At 45.9% G+C, this 21,919-nt stretch overlaps 1 protein-coding gene across 5 annotated transcripts in view; it reads right to left on the bottom strand.

Annotated features, from left to right (window-relative positions):
- The window catches only part of LOC147701905 (uncharacterized), a 232,412-nt gene that overhangs the window by 17,120 nt on the left and 193,373 nt on the right, over positions 1-21,919 (bottom strand). The window lies entirely within an intron of this gene.

Here is a 21,919-nt window from a genome sequence, read left to right as displayed (position 1 = left end):
CGAGCAAGTAACTTGTTATGTTTTTTTATAGTAGTTGTGTTTGTACAGAACCTTAATCTACTTTACATGTACAGCGCCTATCTAAGAGAGCAACTGCACGTGGAAATGGCATCATTATCATGCGTAAAGCTATGGGGGTAAAGGTACTTCATACATATGTTAAAAGTAAATAAAGTTAAGGCTCTGGCAATCACTGATCTTTGGCATTGAATGTGTGTGTCCTATTCTGTTGATGGTCTTTTTAAATTTAGTGGAAGGTATCATTCCTAAAGTATTGTTAACTATTCACAGATATGTCACTGTTCCGGCCATTTAACTCGAGCTGGGAATCATAAATATGTATTGTAGAACAACTGCAACCACTGTGATGAGCATGTTGGATCCTAACAACCCCAGCTGAGCCTACTTACAGCCCTTAAACAGGAAGAATGGTTATTACATGTGCTGGGATGTAACTGAATTCGATAAGGAATTTTATGTTTGCACAGAGCACTGTAGAATACAATCACATTTCTAATTCATGGTTAAAAAGCAAATTCGGAATTTTTTCTTTGATCTTCGCAATGACAGATTTATGATTGGAAGACAGAAAGGGAGCCTGGCAAGAAGATAAGAGAGAGAACTATGTTTTTAAACTTTGTAATGTAGCGGTCTCAAATTTCTCACATACATGTCCACCTCTGGAATAGATTTGCATAAGATACATTAATGTTCTGCTACAGAGGAGTGAAACAGCAAATGAGATTTTGCTCATTAAAGACTATATGCATTGTACAAATGTATGTTTTTGCTATTTTTGATACTTTACTATTTAATTGTGGTACAAAATGACTCTATACACGCTACACCTGTTTTGGAAAAATTTCTGGTAGCTCTACATTTTCCTCTTTTATTGGATATGATGTACGAACCCTTTAAAACTTGCTACGTTCCCCGTATAATAGGAATGATTGACCTACTCCCATGTTCCCAATCAGTGATGTCACACGCCTCGCACCAGCGTGCTCTGTTCGATGTGGTGGTGGCGCCCACACAGAAGAAGCAAATGCAAAGCATATAAAACAGCCTCACCAGCCGTAAATCGCACACCAACGCGGCGGCGGTCAGAGGGCACTGAATAAGTGCAAAGCAGGAATCGGCTCTTAACACCTTGGCTGCTAGAGGTTTCCCCCCCCCCGGTGCTGCATTCCCAGATTTACCATTGTTCATCAGCACAGCTCAACCGTGCCTCATGACGAGCTGAGCCAATTGAGTGCTCATCATGTATTTCCCCTGTTGTCATTTCACAAAAATCGGATGGTAAATTACGTTTTTGTATTGACCTCAGACGTTTAACCAGAATGCCATCCCTGACACCTTCCCCTTGCCCAACATAAATGAACTGATGGTGATGCTTAAAGGGGCAAAATACTTTACGAAACTTGCCCTCCGCCATGCTTACCATCAGATACGCTTGCATGAGTCATCAAAACACCTCACAGCCTTCATCACCAATGAGGGAATATTTCATTTCACGAGGATGCCCTTTGGGTTATGTTCGGCTGCGAGTGTGTTCCAGAGAATGGTCACGGAGATTTTCAAAGGGGTAAAAAACGTAATTTACTTCCAGGATGACATTTTCGTATTTGGTGAGAGTGTGAGTGACCATAACTCTGCATTGAAATATGCCCTTGCTAGAATCCTAGAATCTGGTCTGACATTACGCAAGGAAAAATGTAATTTTTGGCAACCGAGGTGGAATATCTGGGGCATTCCATCTCGTCAGATGGCGTTAAACCTAAGAGAGACTTACTAGCATCCATAAATTTGGCTCCAGTCCCCAACAACAGAGACCAGCTGCGCTCATTTATTGGGCTAATCGAGTATTATTCCAAGTTTGTGAGGAACTTTGCAATTAAGACTGAACCCCTTAAAGTGCTCATGAGAAAAGTGGCCAGGTTTTGTTGGGGGGACGAGCAGGAAAAGTGATTTGTTGACATTAAGTGGGAAATATGCAATGCAGGCATTTTGGTTCCATTTGATGTACATGGAAAAACTGTTATTACTGTGGATGCAAGTGAGACTGGAATAGGAGCTGTGTTGTCGCAGTATGACGGCACCAATGAGAAAACAGTGGCATTTTCATCTCGTACCCTGACTACCACTGAGCGCTGTTACTCGGTTATAGAAAAAGAAACCCTAGCAGCCGCCTGGGGTGTGGAGTATTTCAGGATGTATGTGTGGGGGCGTAGATTTAAACTTTGCACTGACCATAAACCATTGTTAAAGATACTCTCACCAGGCGGAACGGGTAAAGGGTCAGCCAGACTAGCTAGGTTAGCCTCTAGGCTAACAGAGTACAATTTTGATGTTGAGTTTATAGCAGATTGGCGCAATGTACAGGCAGACTGTATGTCACGACTGTCAATGATTGGGAGGAAGTAGATAAAAAAAGAAAGTGAAGGGGCCATCTCTAGTGTCTAGGATGTGATCAAGTGGAATAGTGGTGCAGTGAGTAAAAAAGAGTGGGCGGAAGCTATGTCCAAGGATGAAGTTCTTAAGAACGTTATGAATCTCATCTCCAAGGGTAGACGTAGGGAAAGCACCGTGCCCATCAGCATCAGACCTTTTAATGCAGTCATCGACAAATTGTCTACAGTTGCTGATCAGGTTATCATGCGTGGAAATAATTCCCCCATTTGATATTCGCAAAAGACTCTTTGACTTGGCGCATGATGGGCATCTGGGGCAAACCATTACAAGGAAACGGTTGAGAAACGAATTTTGGTGGCCTAGTATGGATGGTGAGGTGGTCGATTGGGTGGAGAGGTGCAGTGAGTGCTGCGAAAGTGAGAAGCGACTCATGGTGGGACCCCAATCTGTCCCTAATTCCATCCATCACCCGGGTGTAGTGTGGCACAGCATATGCCTAGATTTCATTGGGTCGATGCCGGGTGTCCACCCCAGCATAAGATTTGGGTTAGTGGTAATGGATGTTCATACTCAGTGGCTCATTGTCTACCTACTCCCCGAAATAACCACTCAAGCTACAATTAAGGTTTTGCGCATGATTTTCAAAGAGGAGGGTCATCCCACTGTCCTTATTACGGACAACGGGACACAGCTGACTTCTGGTGGGATGAGGGAATTTCTGAGTGAGTGTGGTATTAAACATACGTTCACAACTTTGTACAACCCGCAATCCAATGGGATTGTCGAGAGAGAGACAATCGCATGATCAAGGGCGCGATAAGTTTGGCAATAACCAATAATCTCGACATTGAGGAGACTCTGAGCGAGTTGGTATGGGCCTATCGCACGACGGAAAATGCAACCACAGGAGTTATTCCCTTTGTCGCCATGCGAGGTAGGAAACCAGCTTCCAAACTAGTGCCTCCGTGGATCAGAGGATTGGTTGAAGGAAAGAAAGAGGATGGATGTGATGTGAGCATTCCTGAGCATGATTCCTGTAGAGTGCACGTCAAAGAAAAGAATGTGTCCAGCATAATTCCTGGTGACTGGGTCAAAGTCCGTTCTGGACGTTGGGTAAGAGGTTTATGCAAATTTCGAGGACCCTTCAAGGTAAAGGAAGCACACACATTCTATGTTGTGTTAGAAAATGGTGAAAAGTGGAACCTACGTAGGGTGGCAAAGTATTGCTCACGAGACCACGTTCCTAAAACCTTGGTTAGTAAAAGGGATACCAAGAATTCATGTTCTGGGTACATGTTGGCTCATGACCGTCAATTTCTCAACAGTGCTCGTACAGGTGTAGGAGTGAGGGCACCAGGACCCGGTGGGGATAACCTGAGCAATGGTCAAAGGCCAATTAACACAAATGATGACTCACCCGATCTCCATAGAGCTCAACCCTATCAGAGACCCTTACGGGCTAGGAGACCCCCTCAGCATTTGCATGACTTCATTGTTGGATGATTTATTGTTATGTTCTATGTTTCTGACATTTACATGCCTTTTCTTCCCATTGTCTTCCTTTTTATTCCCTTCCTGCGTGTAGAGGAAAGGGGGGTATGTTGTGACGTCATTCCGCTCCACGCGCCGCAGTGGAATGTTGGAATGCGGAGTGTTTTATGCCGAGCGCCGGACTCATGTTGTGGCTACAACAAATCTACATACATGTACAACTCTTTCACATGTCACAAAATGACCAAAGAACTTTTCCACATTAGAATTCCCCCATCACAATTACTGAGTCAACCGTCTACTCCAGCAATATTGGCACCCCCACATTCCCATCATGCTCTCCCTCCTCAATACTCACATCTGCCCCCGAATGTACTCCTGTCTCCAAATCCCCTTCTGCTACCTCGATTTCCTGAAAGGCCTTCACCTCTCCCCGCCAAGACTTCCATCTCCTCCCTTACCTTACCATCAATGCTAGACAACCAGTGCCAACTGTACAAACTTCCACCGTATTGCGCTCTTTTGTGGTTTCTTAACTAGACCCACGACGCATCCATTGGGTGTCTCTTCAATCACCAGTCACTTTTTCCACTCCATCACTCACCTCTGTCCGAGACCCACACACCGTTGGACACAACCAGGCCACATGCAGAAAGGACACTCGATCCACACTGCAGACAGTCTGCCACCCCGCCTGCAAACATTCGGCTCAATTTAATCAATGTCAAAGAAATACAGTGCAAATAATTAAAATGTGCACTTGAACCCAGCATTCCAGGACACCCGTCCAACAAGTGCGCAGGCTTCCTTTCATTCTTTCGCATTCAAATCGTTCCTCACAGCTTCCCACCAGCCCTGCTTGGCCAGAATGTCCCACCCAGCACGGTCCCCTTTGAGCATCCGATAAAAGAGGAACACCATGCGGTGCCCAGAGATAGTATCTGCAGTGTCCCGAGACATCCCAGCAATCTTGGCATATTGTAGGGATTGGTCAGGCCCTAGCGAGAATTCTGTGCCAGCATTCTCAAATGTGATAAACCGGTCTTCTGGCTACAGACCTCCCAGTGTCTCACATCCCCTGCTCTTCATCAGGTAACGGACATCGCCTCGATAATGTGTCTGAGCTTCACCAACCACCAATAGCTTAGCTCTCTCGCAAACAGAGGTCTCTTAAGCATCCTTCTAATCACCCTTGTCCACCGGATCAGACAGGGGATGTGAGACTGTGTCCTGGCCCCCATCATCAATACCTCTATTAAACGCATGTTCACATAGGTGCTTCTCAACAATCCCTTTTCCCAGTTATCCCTCACCGGGACCCACCTTGCTGCATGCTGCTGCTTTGCCGCATAATAGTACAGCTCGAGGTCAGGCAAACCCAGGCGCTCCTCCTCCTCAAGATCAAGCTTGAGATTCATCAGTGCAACGCTACTTCTTCCACCGAAGAGCTGGGAGACAAACATACAATCCAGAGTCTTAAATACTCTGACTGGTATCTTGTACAACAAGTTCTGCACAATGTACAGACATCTAGGGAGGAAAACCATTTTCCCAAGTGCTACCCTACCCTACACCGAGAGCGGGAGGTTACTTCAGAATGCAACTGATTTCTACAGTGCCTCCAACATCTTCCTCATGTTATAGATGTACTAGTCCACCGCCCCTCTCACCATCATTATCCCTAAATACTTAAATTCCTCAGTCTCCCAATGGAGCCCCAGCTGGACCAGTTCCAACTCGGGCACCATGCACAGCGCTGTACAGTAACTTAACCCACCCACAGGACAAAATCCCATCTGTCCCAGTACCTGAAGCATATACAACCAGTCATGCGTACCAAACCCTTTAGCGATGTCCATGAACATCAAAACCAACTCCTCCCAGCTATCTTCCATTGAGTGCAGTACATGGGCCAATCTGCATAGGTTCATAGCTGTACTACATCCCTAGATGAAGCCACACTGGACCTGGTGCACCAAGGCTCCCACCGGCCCTCAGAGGCGCGATGCTAAGATCTTGCAGAGAACCTTTGTGTACTCATTCAACAACGTTAGGGGTCTATACGCTGGGGGATCAGTCACCACCCCCTCTTAAAGCGTGGGTGGCATCTCACCCCTGCACCGTACTTCCTCAGAGACCTCCAAAAGAGGTTCCATTAACTACGCTCTATTGATATGATAATATTCCACAGGTAACTCATCCCCTCCTGGGTTCTTCCCTTTAGTCATCTTCCCCCGCACTCCTCTCAATTCTTACAAAGTGAGCTTCACATCCAGTTCCTCATGCATCACCATTTGTCGCACAGGCAGCTCCACCCACTCCACATACTCAGCCACCACATCCAGCCCCAAGCCCCTTCCTGTCACATACAGGCCTTCTAGTTGGGCCTTAAGTACTCCATTAATCAACACTTGCGTGTTCGCCAGCATCCCGCCATGCCTTCTCAAGTACTTAATAGGGAACCTCTGGTACTCCCTTTGAAATAGCTAGGCTAACAGCCAATGGGGCCTGTCAACCTCCCTATGTCGCCACTATCTGTACTCCTTCCACATAAATGTATGCAATCTATCCCGGGTTTCCCCAATCAAGTGCCTGGTTGTCATAACCTCCAACCCCAAGCACCGAATCCATAACCTCACATCCTTGTAGGCTTCTACTCGAGTGTCTTCAGATCCTCATTCAATTGCTGTCTGATACAATACACCTTACTCATACATTCCCCCCTAATGGCCGCCTTCATCACTTTCCACTCATTCACTTTACTAGCCTTTGTGCCCCAGTCACCATTTATATACTTTGTCAATGCTGCACATAATGAGGTGGTTTCCAAACTTTTTCAGCTCGCTGCTCCCTTGACTTATTGGTCATGGTTACCCATTATGTTACTTTATTTAGAGCAGAGGGGAGATGTAAGCCTGGCCTTGGGAGTGCTTCCCTGTTTCCCCCCTAAAAATAATTGGGATGAAATCGATGAAGGTATTATAATTATAAATGTTATCCTAATATATCCACTGCGGAGCCCCATGAGGTATCAATGAGTGATTGGAGGGACACAGGGTTCGGAGAAGTGATCTCTTACTGCACAGTGATGTAGTGCTCTTTAAAGAGGTGTGTCTTTAGCTCGTCCCTGAGCAGGGTTTGTGAGGCCCTGATAGATACATGAATGTTGTCTAAGATCCTACGTGCATTGTTAGAGAAGGTCTGGTTCGGCAGTCTAAATTTTTCTTTTTGGCACATGATTGCCTTCAGTCTGATGATCCTAGGCTGTCCTTGTTTCCTTGGCAGTGTGATCCTTGAGACTAAGTAACTTGGCGTTGTATTTTTTGTAGTTTTCGTTTTTCCTCACTTCAAGTGTTGCTTATTACACGCATGAATTTCTAACCTCATATCAAATTCAAGATGTGTTTAGAGTCCTTCAGCTTTCCCTTTGAGCATCTATTAAGTTTCTTCAGACTAAGGGGCCAATTATGATCTTGTTCGGAAGGGCTTGCCAAATCCGATTCTAAACCCTTGTTTCCCAACAAGCGTACCCAATTCCAAATGTCCGATTATAATGCCCAGAAACCGTGAGGGCAGTCCGAACAGGTTCCAAATGGCATTCAGACAGGTCGAGCCTTTCGGATCGAATCGTACAGCTCTATGGACTCTGATTTCGATGAATGATTCAGACAGCCGTTCCGATTCGGTTTGCCTGGAGCAAAATGGCTGTCAGATTCAGTCTTGGGGGCCCATAGCCGGCCCCTCCTTACCTGGGGCCCTCCGAATGGGACCTGTGGGGGTACTCAAGGGTCCCCTCTTTCCAACCATGCACAGTGTGGCAAGCACCAAGGGGTGCCCCCACAGAGGGCACGATTTTCCCCACACACCCCTTCCTTCAATGGGAGCCTGTGTTCGCATTCGGACCACAGGCTCCCATTGAGGTCAATGGGAGTTCGAACAAATCGTATCCGTTTGCATTCAAATCACTCGGTCAGACCCCCCCTTTGCGAGTCGTCCGGGAAGCATTCCGGACAAGTTCATAATCGGCCCCTAAGTCTGTTAGTTAGTTTAAGGTGTTTCTCCCTCTGCTGATTCTAACGATGACTGAATTAGAACTGGCATGAGTATCCGATAAGTGTTCAGGATGTCTACAATGGCAGCTGTAAGTTGCTGACTTGTGTTAATGTATCTACACTATGGGCAATTTTTGTTTCACCTTTCTCAAAGACAGGGCAATACCATGATGAATAAAGCTGCAGGGTAACCACTGCTGAAGAAATGCATCTGCCTGATTTATGCCGGGAAATTAGTTTAGTAAGCAACGTGCTCATTGCTGGCATCTGTGTGCATACTGCGGGCTACATGTTTACATTCTGCAAAGGCCAGTTCAGAATTTCGGCCTTCTGAGGTGTTGAGAAACTGACAACAATTTAGGCCTGTGTGGCCTTCTTCAATCAATTTTCTAACTATGGTTCCAGACATCAACAGTACCACAACATTTTACTGCTTAGAATTGGAAACATCTGATATAAAACAGTAAAACAAAAAGTTGTTACTTTAAAAATAGGCTCTTTTACATTATCAATACCTTCGGTTAGAGGGCTCCCCTGGCTAATTTTAACGGCACAAACGGGTGATACCGCTCACAAATTTGGGAACCAATGAATGCATCCCAGCATGTCCTGTCATAAGGGCATCCGGGGGCAGCCGGCAACAACAGGGGCCCTGCATTGTTCTTCCCCTCATCAACTCCAGGAGCAAAGGCTTATGGTCAGATAGGTAACGCCCTAGATACATAACTGTATGCATTGAGGAGGTGATGTACTCAGTGGCCAGTGCTCTGTCCAGCCTACTATGGGTACCTTGCATCAATGAATGACATGAGAATTCCCTAGTCATTGGGTGCATCACCCTCCAGATATCCATACATTGCACATTCTGCATAAGTGCACTTAGCGATTCCACCACTCCTGGTTTTGTCACATGTTTTGGTGGCTTCCTATCCAGTTCCCCATCTATCACACAGTAAAAATCTCCTACCCACAACAACCTGGTGCCCACCGCTTCCATTAACAATGCTGGATCTTCAGGAAGAAATCTCAATCATCATTGTTAGGTGCATATATATATTCAGAATACAAAGAATCATAACATCCAGCTTTCTTCCACCAATATATATCTACCCGCAGGTTCACCTCTGAATATTGCAGCTTAAACTGGACTTTAGGCACCAACCACACCTACACCTCTCACCACATGACAAGTGCGTTGATGAGCACAACTGGCCCCTCCACTTTCTTCTCAGCTTACTAAATTCCTCTTCTATCAAGTATGTTTCCTGGAGGCATGCTATCCCAATCCCCTGCCTGCGCAAGTAGAACATCACTCCATGCCTCTTGAAATACCCTCCCAGCCCTCTGACATTCCAAGTGATTATCTTGTAACCTTGCGTCATGTTGCTTCCTCATCCATCCAGGACCATGCCTAGCTCCTCCTGTTAAATATTGCAGGGATTTGTTAGCATGAGTCTAAAGCCATTTTGTATTTCTGGCAGCCATCTTGTTTGCCATGTGCTGCCACGTGCTCGCCATGTGCTCTGTCCTCCCTCAGTGTTGACTGCTCTTGTGATCTGCCTAGAAACTAACTATATTTAGCATCTTCCACCTTCACACATGCTCAGAAGGGCCTAGTTAGTAGAATGCACCTGCTCTTCTTGTAGAACTGTCAGGCTTTTTTTGCTGCTGTATGGAGAAGTAACTCTCCTCACACTTTGTTGAGCAAGCAGATCTTGTATGCCCATGTTAGTCATTTTGCATGCTTAAATGAGCCAGGACTGCCCCTTGGTCTTATGCTGACTATGTAACCCTAAGCATATATAAGGCCCCAGTTTTCTGTACTCCTTAGACTGCCTCATTCAGTTGCTAAGGCTTCTGTGTGACGTAGTCTCCCTCATTTGAGGTTAATAAAGATGTTATTTTTATATTTCAGCTTCTGTGCCAATTTCTTCTTTGTTGGCTTAAAAGGACCAAGTATCAGCGGGACCCCTGAGAAGGTTTCTATGTTCTACACTCCACCCCACTGACTCCTGTCGCTGAATCCCGTAACAGTAAATCTTGTAAAAAATACAAACTGAAAATACTGATACCAACACCACCTCTCCCTGACTCCACCCCAGGTAAACATCACAAAACAACCTTACCTTGTGAATAGCCACCATAATTGGTCAGCGACACAGCAATGACCTGCCCCACCCTCTCCACTGCAAGCAACAGCAAACTTCCTTACTCCTCAAGGCCTACAACGTATCTAAACGCTACCTAACAACTGGAATATGCAAAAGAAAAACAACACCTAGCAGGTCTCCAATCCTGGGAGGATGAGATACCACTAAGAGCCGTACTCCAGCTGCCATACCGTACCCAAGCTAAGTACTACATGAAGGCCACATTATTGCCTTCATCCTGTCTCAACAGTATCCTTACATGTTCGATGACTGCGGACAGTGTTCTCCCATCCAGAATTCAATGCTGCCCCTCACCAATATTTACAGACCACACCTGCAATTCCTGCAGGGCTGACTGCACCATGTCCCCCCCTCAATGCAGCAGTTCAACCAACTTCTTCCGAGTCCACATAGTACTTCGCCGTCGCTCAGTCATAGTCCATAGTCCTCTCCTGGTCACCACCACTCTTCGTCTCTCCACTGAAGGTACCATCTTCCTGGACCCGCACTATCAGCGTGAGCCCATGCTTCTGCACTCCCACCTCAAAAGTGCCTCATTCCCATACCCTGCTGGAGCAGTCGCTGTTCATTCACACTCTCCGATCTGTGCAGTCCCTTCTCATGTGCAGGTACCTTGTCAAACATCTCCAACCAAGACCACACCTTATATGGTTTCTCAAAGAATTGCGTCCTGTCGCCGAATCCCGTAACAGTGAATCTTGTAAAAAAGACAAACTGAAAATACTAATATCAACACCACCTCTCCCTAACTCCCCCCCGGGTAAACGTCACAAAGCAACCTTACCTTGTGCATAACCACCATATTTGGTCAGCGACACAGCAATGACCTGCCCCACCCTCTGCACTGCAAGCAACAGCAAACTGCCTTACTCCTCAAGGCCTACAACGTATCTAAACGCTACCTAACAATTAAAATATGCTAAAGTAAGACTACACCTAGCAGGTCTCCAATCCTGGGAGGATGAGATACCACTAAGAGCAATACTCCAGCTGCCCTACTGTACCCAAGGTAAGTACCACAGCAGCCCACATCATTGCATTCATCCTGTCCCAACAGTATCCTTACATGTCCGATGTCTGCGGACAGTGTTCTCCCATCCAGAATTCAATGCTGCCCCTCACCAATATTTACAGGCCACACCTGTAATTCCTGCAGGGCTGACTGCACCATGCCCCCCCTCAATGCAGCAGTTCAACCAACTTCTTACGAGTCCACACAGTACTCTGCCGTCGCTCAGTCATAGTCCATAGTCCTATCCTTGACACCACCACTCTTCGTCTCTCCACTGAAGGTACAATCTTCCTGGACCAGCACTATCAGCGTGAGCCCATGCCCCTGCACTCCCACCTCAAAAGGGCCTTATTCCCATACCCTGCTGGAGCAGTCGCTGTTCATTCACATTCTCCGATCTGTGCAGTACCTTCTCACGTCCAGGTACCTTGTCCAAGATCTCCAACCAAGACCACACCTTATATTGTTTCTCAAAGAATTGTGTCCTGCCATCTGCAATCACTTAGAGACGCGCCAGGTACAACGGGATGTATGACAAGTTTGTGGCTCTTAGTTTCTGCTCGTCTTCCAAAATGACTTTATTTGTGTCTGCACCTTACAGGTATAATCTGGAAAGATGATGCTGCTGCGGGTTTCATAGCGGATACCACTCACTCCACGTGCAGCCCTCAATATGATGTCTCAATCCTTATGATTGTATATTCTCGCAATTATAGCTATTGGCGGTGCCTCCAGCAGCAGCACCACTGTAAGCGCCCTGTGGACCTTTTCAATAGATAATATGGGTGACACTTCAGATAAATTCAGTTTCGTTTTTAGCAAGTTCTCAAGGAAACTTTTCACAATCCATGTTCCACTCACTCCGGGATCCTCAAAAAGGGTTATTCTTCTACAATCTTCGTTCTGTGTCCTCCCCATGCTTTCCAGCGATGCAATGGTCACTATTAGATGAGACACCTGAAGGTTGCATCTTCCGTCTGCAGGTCCGTAATTGTATGTTCAGCATAGGTGACCCTTTCCACTACTTTGCAGAGGTCCACGTGGAGCAGCTCCACATCAATTGACACTGCATCAGTCTTCCCCTCCAGTGCTATTTCGGAACCGTGGTTTTACCTCCAACAAGACTGCACAAGTCGGCTCCTCCTCCTGCACTGCCACCTCTGCTCCCAGTGGTCCTTTTGTAACCCCCTCGGGTGGTGGTATACTGCATGATTGTGTTGGCCTGATAACTCTTTGCCATCTTGTCCTTCCCCATTCTAAAATAATCATGCCAGCAGGAAGTCCCCCACCCTTCAGGCATGATTTCTTTAAGTTCCTGCTTTGTTGTTACTGCACTTTACTGCACCACATGCAGAGCAAACGTTAAGTCACTGTGTAGTAAAGGAGGACTGCGAACAAGGCAGGTAAGTCTTGTATACTTTAATTAAGTACAGAGCAGGATGAGAGCGGACTCTTCGAAGCAGGCCAGGAAAACAACTACCTTGAAAGAGAACACTCACATTCAAACAATGACATGGAATACAAACACAGGCACATTCTTAGAAAACTAGACTGTAAAGCATATACTACGCAAGGCAAGACAAAAAAAACAAGAAAAGAAAAAAAACAACTAAAGGACAAAATCCTTAAAATAGGTAGGCGGTTTACGGTACCTAACAGAACGTGAAGAATAGGGACCCTCAGTGCCTAATACAGAACCATTAGTTTGAGAAGAACTCAAGCTATATGAAGATACACCCACAGGAATCAAAGAATCCCCCCCACCAAGAGCGGCACCAGACAACCCTGAACAGGGGACATCCTCAAATTCCTGAGCTAGAACATATCCGCTACTACTGTGGGGACTCACCTGTTTGCAAAACACCAACGATTTATCCTGTTTTTGTACAGGTCCACACTTTTGGTAAAGTGCAACATGTCAAAAATTCTGACGTACACCATTATCTAAAACAACACAGTGTAGGGCCCTTTGAACTTTGAGATAGCTCTCCCAATTCTACTACTCTTAACTTTCACTAAATCACCCACATTGAAACGACAAGGAATATCGAAGTTCCTTTAAGGCTCAATCGAAATTCCACGTAAAGTAACTAACTGCTTCATCCATGTGGGAACTAATTTAGAGCCAGGTACCCTGCCCCTCATCAACTCAAATGGAGATTTCTCTCAATAAACAAGAGGAGTAGTCCGATAGGCCTAAAGGATTTTATCCACCATCTTGGGCACAACAGAACCATTCTCAGAAGCATCTGGATGATCCCTATCACAACTTTGTTAGCTCGCTCACACAAATCATTCCCTTGAGGGTTATACAAAGAAGTATGGTGATGAGCGATTCCACAATTCTTCAAAAACCTTTGCATCTCTCTTGACAATAATTGAGTACCGTTATGTGTAATGAGGACAGAGGGACTGCCCTCATCCCTAAATAATTCACCAAGAAACTTGATGCCCGACGCACGGGAAACCTCTACTGTTTGCCCCTCTCCTATGTATCTCTCTCAAGCATCTCTAGTCCTGGGTCCCCTGCTCGATGTCAAATCTTCAAAGGGGCGGCTGGCCCTCCCCTCACTCTGCTTCCTCATTGCAAGTCCTCTGCAGACTCAGCGGTGTTCTTTCTCAAGCCCTTGGCCCTCGCAGCTTCTCACCTCCTTACAGATCTTTGTGTAAGATACCCACGGGGACTCGGCACCCCTTTGATGTCTTTCTGCTCCTTTCCGCCTTGCCTGCCCGCAGGCTAAAGAAGCCCTCTTGTCCACTATGACTCTAGCCACACTTCTCACTGGGCGCAGCTGCAACTAGCGACCCGTTGCTCCCTCAGCCCTCCTTCTTCAATCTCACTGCCGCTTCAGGAGCATCGAGGTCCAGTTCATGGTTAGACGTGGAGAGCGACCTTTTCCAACCTCTCTCTCTTGCAGAGGCCTATACACAGTCCGCTATCAGGCCACTCCCATCTAGTACAGGAAGGCCCGGCCTGGTAACTTGGGATTTGGCCCCACTAGCTGCCTCCGGCTCTCCTGCAGCGTATTCCGACGCCTCCAGTTTTCCCACCGTTCCCTGGTAGCTGTCCTCAAGACGTTCATGGCCTAACTATGCTCGATGTTGCAGGATACTGAATGGGGGCAGTCGAGCGGCTAGGGCGTTCGACCTCGGACCTGGGGATCTGGGTTCGAGTTTCAGTAACAACGCCTAAACCTCCTGTGATTCTGGGCAAATAACTTAACCTCCCCATGCCTAAAATGAACGTGTGTCCTCATGTAACGTAACTGGTGCTATGTGAAGCGCTCTGATACCCGATTCGGTTCGGGTCTAGTTTGCGCAATATATAAAAAAAACTCTGCATAAGTGAGTCCGATCGGCCGTCTTGTCACGCCAACAGCAATAGTTAATTATACATTGATATTTACTGCGACTTTTGATTAGCTTTTTGTATGCCAACATGCCTCAACATTGATACAGATGAAAACAATAACAACAATTATTACAAAAAAGCATTTGCAATGCAATAGGACTCGCATTTGCGAGAGTTTGAGCTATTGGCATTGTAAATGACAATACCTTTTATTTATATGTTTTTGAAACCGGCAAGCAGTGAATAAACATGCACTTTGTACTTATAGGTGTTTCTTATGAGAAGCAAGGCTGGCAGTAACTGCACCTCTTTTACTTCCAGCCTTGCTTCTCGTAAGTAAGGACTACAAGTACAAAGTGCCTGTTTATGCACCGCTTGCAGGTTTTCAAACCACATAAATAAAAGGCAGTAATTTATAATGCCAATAGCTCAAACTCTTGCGAGACGTATTGCATTGCAAATGTTTGTTATATTAGTCAACCCGAAGATAGGCACTGGACAACCCAGAAGCCATGGTGCAATGTATTTAAAGGGCAGGACATATACTTTTAGGTTTTACATGCCCTGGTAGTGTAAAACTCCCTAAGTCGTTTACCACTACTGCAAGGCCTATATCTCCCATAGGATAAAATTGGGATTACCTTATTACATTCTATAGAGTAATTTCCAAATGCGAAGATATAACAGAACCAAATCTGGTGTCTTTAAGTACTGAACAAATACATTACATATTGCCTCTAATGTTAGGACTTCAATCTAACAGAGGGTGAGCACAGGCTAATTTAGGGTGTGCTTGTGCCTTACCCTGATTAGGATTGTGGTAACTACTTGATCGGTGCTTATACCCCACTCAATCAAGAACCCAATGTCTAACATTGGTGATCAGTGGTGAGAATAGGACTTTTGTTTGTCCAGTGCCATACAGTAACTGGGTGTACACTACCAATCCACATCCAAGACCAATTCAAATATTAAATTATCCCGAATTGGCACTTTTGATTTTTACTCAAAATTATGTCTCTGGCTGCCGGATCTACAATCACAAACATGGAATTTGATCTGCTCAACTTAGAGGTATACACTGTGACCCAGCACAAAAATTTCTGCAAGGAAGCTGAACTTTGTGCTAAAAGCACCACCAGGAAGGTGGCTCTCCAAATGCCGCTGAGGGCCTGAGCAGAAGCTCATTCCATACTAAATGAAACCACAGCAGAGGATGATGGGCTGAATAATCCCCCCACTGAGGAACCACCTGCAACTGATGAGGTGGGGATAACCTCCTGAATTGGATCTTCCTGTCAGAGCAGAGAGCAGCGTAGATGAACTGGCGGAGAGGAGGGAAGAAAAATAATTCAAGTTGCAGATGGCTAAATTAGCAGGATTTTCATATTCGATCTGACTCCATTGCAGTCTTAAGTAAAATAGGGACAACATACACCATTTTGTGTACAATCCAAATACAAAGTGGCCAGTGCTTAATTTGAACCAGTGGTTTTTGGTGGTCAGCAAAGTTTAACAAAAGGGGGAGGGAGAGAATAATCTTAAATGGATTCGTTCTCCCTGGGTTAGTTTTACAAACAAAAAGAATCCATTAGGAAGGGGGAAGGGAATGTCCCTACGATGGTTGGGAACACACTGGTTGTTTTTTGGTACCCCTCACACACCAACAGGCCCCTTGGTGTCATGCTTCATCACAGGGGTCCTCGCACCCCTCTACGGGATGCAGCGTGCTGCGACCTACGGTTGCGTGGGTGCACTTGTGGTGGCTATGTGTGGTGTGAGTGAGGGAATTTATGTGAGTGCTGTGGTGGGGTTTGATAGTGAGTGAAGTTTAAAAAGTGCCTGGCTCGTGGGGTAACAAAAACTTTATTTGGCCCCCGAGCTGGTACTAATAAAAAGGTGAGAGAGGAGGTGTTGGCGTAACCTATGTGCGCCACCTCCTATGTGTGTGTCAACATGTTTCGGTGTAAAAACACCTTCTTCAGGACTGGGGTACACAAATCCCCACCTTACTCATGTTTTTCTACTTTTTTCGGAATGTTCTAAACTAAAAAAGTGAAATTTACAAGTGCAGGTAAGACAATGTGCCTACTGGATAACCGCTATTTAGCTGACTGTTTTATCATGAGTCTACTACTCCATGAGACCGTGTTAACGTAGGGGTCCCTCGCGCTTCCTTGCTGCGAGTCTATGAGGAGAATCCCTCTTTGCTGCCCCTCACGCCGGCTCCGATAAAACAGTCAGCTATATAGCCGTTATCCAGTAGGTAAATTGTATTACCTGCACTTGTAAATTTCACTTTTTTAGTATAGAACATTCCGAAAAAAGTAGAAAAACGTGAGTAAGGTGGGGATTTGTGTACCCCAGTCCTGAAGAAGGTGTTTTTACACCGAAACATGTTGACACACACATAGGAGGTGGCGCACATAGGTTACGCCAACACCTCCTCTCTCACCTTTTTATTAGTACCAGCTCGGGGGCCAAATAAAGTTTTTGTTACCCCACGAGCCAGGCACTTTTTAAACTTCACTCACTATCAAACCCCACCACAGCACTCACATAAATTCCCTCACCACAAGTGCTCCCACGCAACCCTAGGTCGCAGCACGCCGCATCCCGTAGAGGGGTGCGAGGACCCCAATGATGAAGCATGACACCAAGGGGCCTGTTGGTGTGTGAGGGGTACCAAAAAACAACCGGTGTGTTCCCAACCATCGTAGGGACACTCCCTTCTGCCTTCCTAATGGATTCTTTTTTTTTTGGTGGTCAGCACCAGCAGTCAATCATGAACTTTGGCGCTTTTCATGACCACAAGTTAAGGACACATTCATTTATGGTAGGCCCAGGAAGATTAAGTGATTTTCCCAGAATCATAGGATATTGAGGCGACTCCTAGACTCCACCTGGTTCCCCAGCTCCAAGGTCAGCAGCTCTGACCATTACACCACATCCTCTCCCCACTTTTATGGCTAGTAGTTGGTTCTTTTTTAAGCATTGCTAACAAGAGAAATGGGCTGTTGCAAGCTGCCTTCTAACGAGAGCTCCAGCATATTTTTTTTTTTTACAAATTAACCACTGAGAGTGGCATTATTTCAAGGCAGACAAAATAAAATTATTTATTTTTGTACGGGTTAGGTAGTTGGTAAAAGCAAGGAAACACTACTGTAGTCAGTGGTAAAAGCTGGATGACAACTAAGGTTAGTGGTAAAGACAGGAAGTATGAGTTTTGGTTAGCAGTGAGAGCAGACAGCAGGGTGAGGAAGCTGCAGACGGTAAAAGCAGGGAAACCAGTGGAAGTAAGTGGTGCTAGCAGAAGTAATCAGCTACACTTTAGTGGTGAAAGCAGGGGAAGCCAGATGCAGTCAGCGACAAAAAAATATAATGTGCCCCAGCTTTAGTTAATGAGGAAAGGAGGAAAATTGAGCTGCAGTCACTGATAAGAGCAGAAGTACTGGACTATTGTCAGGTGGTGAATGCCTAGGGTCTTGGCTGTAGTTAGAGGGGATTGCAGAGAAATCCAGATGCAGTTAGTTGGAAAAGTAAGGCGACCCTACAGGTAGTCGGGTTGAAAGCAGGATTACCTGGCTGTAGGTAGGGGTGAAAGGAGAGAGACATGGTTGGAGATAGTGGTAATAGCTAAAATACTTGGTGAAATCAAGGAGACCCTGATGCAGTTAGTTAGTGGCATTGTTAAAGGCATGGAGCTCCAGCGGTGGTGAGTGATTAAAGCAGAGCAATCCGGCTGCAGTAGGGGGTGAGAGCACGTAGACCTTGGTTGCGGTTAGTGATAAAAGCAGAGATAACCACCTACAGTTAGTGATAAAAGATGAATAATTAGCTGAAGTTCGTGTCAGGACGACACGGCTCCTATTAGTGCTAGAAGGCTGCAGGAGTGAACATTGTTGAAAGCAGGGATATCCGGCAGCAGTTAGTGGTGGAGGGAGGCCCGGCAACATGTAAGTGGTAGGAATGAGGGCCTGTAGGAGAATACATTGATACAGTAAAGATTACAAAACACTTTCATTCAAATAACTTTATTTCGAATCCACAAAGGAGTCATAAAAGTATACACTGATATAAAATACATACATTGTCATAAAAATCCACAAATACATATTTACCTATTTAAGATTTACAATACATTAAAAGTAACCTCAATCATGTATGGACAGGACATAAAATGCTAAATTAATTTCATCAATAGGCCAACAGAAAAAACATTTATGGGAATTTCCACTCACAGCTTATTTCAATATCGCTCTCCAATAGCAAAGGCCGATCTAATAAAACTAAGTACAGCATTACAAATGTTCGAAGTAGACAAGGACAATAAATGTTCATAGCCCTCTTTGTAATAGGTGTGGGCTGCGAGGCCGTAGCTTTAGTTACTGTTCCCAGTACGACTGCCCTGGGAGGACTATTTGCTTGACAAAGAAGATGGACTACCCAACGCTCCTTGCTCGCTGTTCCAGTATTTAACACATTACTGGGGCAAGGAAAGTACAGTTTGTGTTATAGATATGGCCATCCGTCCTATACAACCTGATCTACATAAACATATTACAACATTAATTAAATAGGCATGCAAATTTCCCCGCCTAACGTGAAAACACGATGCATCATGAAGACATTTCTCGAGCTTCTCTTCACTTATCTATGGAAAGATTTTCTCCTTTCTAGAGATCTTAAGTAAACAGATGTTTCCCATCTCTGCAGCCCGGTGTAACTGCTGAAGTGAAACTGCACAGAGGTTCTAGACTCATCTAATGGGTAAACGTCAGGAAGAGTTGCGTGGCTTCAATGGTATCCAAGTTTGCAATGTTTGCTACGTGCGGTTATGACGCGAGGACTTTTCAAAGAGAAATCGATAAAGGTTATTGCTAAGCCCCCTTTAGGTGCACCGACCACAAAGAAGGCTGGGCTCGCTCTTTTCTTTTTCCTTAGCTACTTGGCATACCAAAGAACTCAAATTATAGTGCAAGAACTTCAATTATTATATATGAGCACCGCGGCCAGGTGCTAAACGGAAGTTAGTGACCTGAATCTCAAGGGAACGGCGTCAATCACTCTAGCAAAATCCGGCCATGTTAAGTTTTCCACCGTCGGAGGCAGCGGCATTGGCTTAGTCCGGGAGAAGGGGTAGTGCTTTCTTGAGAACACGCTGTACATTTCCACGGGCAAATCTCAAATCTGGCTCGTTGGAGCGCTCTCTGGCTGGTCGCAGTGCATATGCATGGGTGCCTTTTTTAGTGGCCGAAGGGAAAAATCGGGAAGGAAGAGCCGTGTAATAGCAACGAACAGAAGCAGGCACGCCCCAATTGTTTGTGCTGAGCTGGGCGTACACCACGAGGGTGAAGGGGGAGGACGGATTACCACGGGCTGGTGGCAGTAAAGTGCCGGAGCGGGGAGAGGGGGCCTGGCTCAAATATAGAAATGCACTCTCTGGCATCAGACACCAGCGTCGGATTGGTAACGCGGGCATTCGGGTAATGCCCGAGGGGCCGGTGTCTGAGTTCCTGCTGTGGGCGGCTTTTTTGAGCAGTCTGGGCCCGATTTGGGCGGTGTCTCTATTTTCGTAATACAGCCAGCGGCCCAGTGGGTGGCTGAGTGGCCTTTCTGCAGGCAAATGGGTGCTCATTACCACCCTCCCTCGCCACCAACACCGCTGATCCCCCACCCCCGGTTTAGCAACAGGCAGAGGTATCACTCCTCCCTTTGTCTCGCTGGCCGGCCCATTAATGTGTGCACATATTGAGCGGGGCAGGGGGCCTCAGTAGAAGTGGCCTCGCTTGTTTTCAGGTGTGTTTCACTAGTGTAAACTAATGCGTGCATTTTTTTAAGCCCCTCCTCCTTCTTTTTAATGCAATTACGCTGAAGCAGTGATTTGAGGAAAGGCATTATTCAAATGGGGGCCGATTTTTTTTGTGTGCCCGGGCCGATTTTTAGTCCCAATCCGACCCTGTCAGAAACCCAACTGTTCCGAGGCACAGTGTGGCTAGACACTCAGCCAAGTCACAGACTGACTTGTCAGTGTGTCCAGTAGAGATAGACAAGAAACGAGCAGTATTTTTGCGACAGACACACGTCTGTCGCAAAAATACCCCATATTTTGGATTTAAAATTGCAAAGGTAGCTTTTTGCCGCAAAATGTGTGATTCCATTTCCAGGCCGCAAACAGAAAAGGGGGGGGCGGATTTATAGGCTAAAAGATAGATTATCGTTGTTACTTGTGGATCATTCAACGCCGCCTGGCTTTAGTTTTAAGCCTCTTACCAAATACTTCTCTCTGGGCAATATCCGAACAGGCTCCCTTATCCATAGACATCCACGTATAGCGCATCTAAGATAAAAGACTGCTGGGGATTCTACTGGCAATTGAGACAGAGAGAGACAGAGACAGAGACAGAGACAGAGACAGAGACACAGAGACAGAGACAGAGACAGAGACAGAGACACAGAGACAGAGACAGAGAGAGACAGAGAGACAGAGAGACAGAGAGACAGAGAGACAGAGAGACAGAGTGTGTGTGTGTGTGTGTGTGTGTGTGTGTGTGTGCGCGCGCGTGTGCGTGTGTGTGTGTGTGTGTGTGTGTGTGTGTGTGTGTGTGTGTTCAGAAGTGCCAACAACATACAACTCAGATAGGGTTTACTTTGGAACATGTGATCTTACATTCGTTCTATAGAGCCTGGTGCTACTCTGTATGCACCATCTCTGTGAGAGGATGGGGTGTCGTTGCCATCATCCAATGTGGAATAGCTTCTGGCCCCTCCTTGCGTTAATGTTGAGGTGAATAGGACTCGATTGCCACCATACGTGGAACGGTATAGCCACGTCTCAATGTATGTTGAAAATGAATAAAGTTGAAGCTCGCTCTAACCTCCCTCTCCGTGCCCAACTTTCCCCGCCGCCCTCTTACCTGCTCTTTCTAGAGTTGTCGTCAATGTTCAAGGCTCCATGTAAACAACGAGACCAATGCTTCTGGAAAAACGCTCGACACATATTTAGGCCCACATAAGGACATCAGTCGGTTACTAAATTTGCGCAGCTGTTCTAAACAAAAACACCCAGTTGCTGTACCACATTGTCCCAGATCACGTTACTTAGTTTTAGCATATTATATACTATGTTCTGGCCGCACAATCGCATAATTCCTGTGGCCCTGACAGAAACTAACTAAATAACACCCGTTATCGAGCAGAATGAAAAATACCTTACCCATATTATCATTGCGCTGTATAAAACCGAAAGCAGGACACAGTTTTCTCCTAAATAACAACTTTACTGTTCAGAACCGGAAGCGCTAACAAAACACCTTTATTGGCTTGTATGTAGCTCGGCTGTATCGTTGTCAAGAGTGTTGTGTGTGGTGCCCACCCCTGCCACTGCACTGACAAACAAGGGCAAAAAGAGTCCTTAAACACGAGTTAA

This window comes from Lissotriton vulgaris, chromosome 7, assembly GCF_964263255.1.
Source record: "Lissotriton vulgaris chromosome 7, aLisVul1.2, whole genome shotgun sequence".
Classification (NCBI taxonomy): domain Eukaryota; kingdom Metazoa; phylum Chordata; class Amphibia; order Caudata; family Salamandridae; genus Lissotriton; species Lissotriton vulgaris.
The sequence above is the reverse complement of the archived record's forward strand: the minus strand, read 5'-3'. Positions and strand labels throughout refer to the sequence as shown.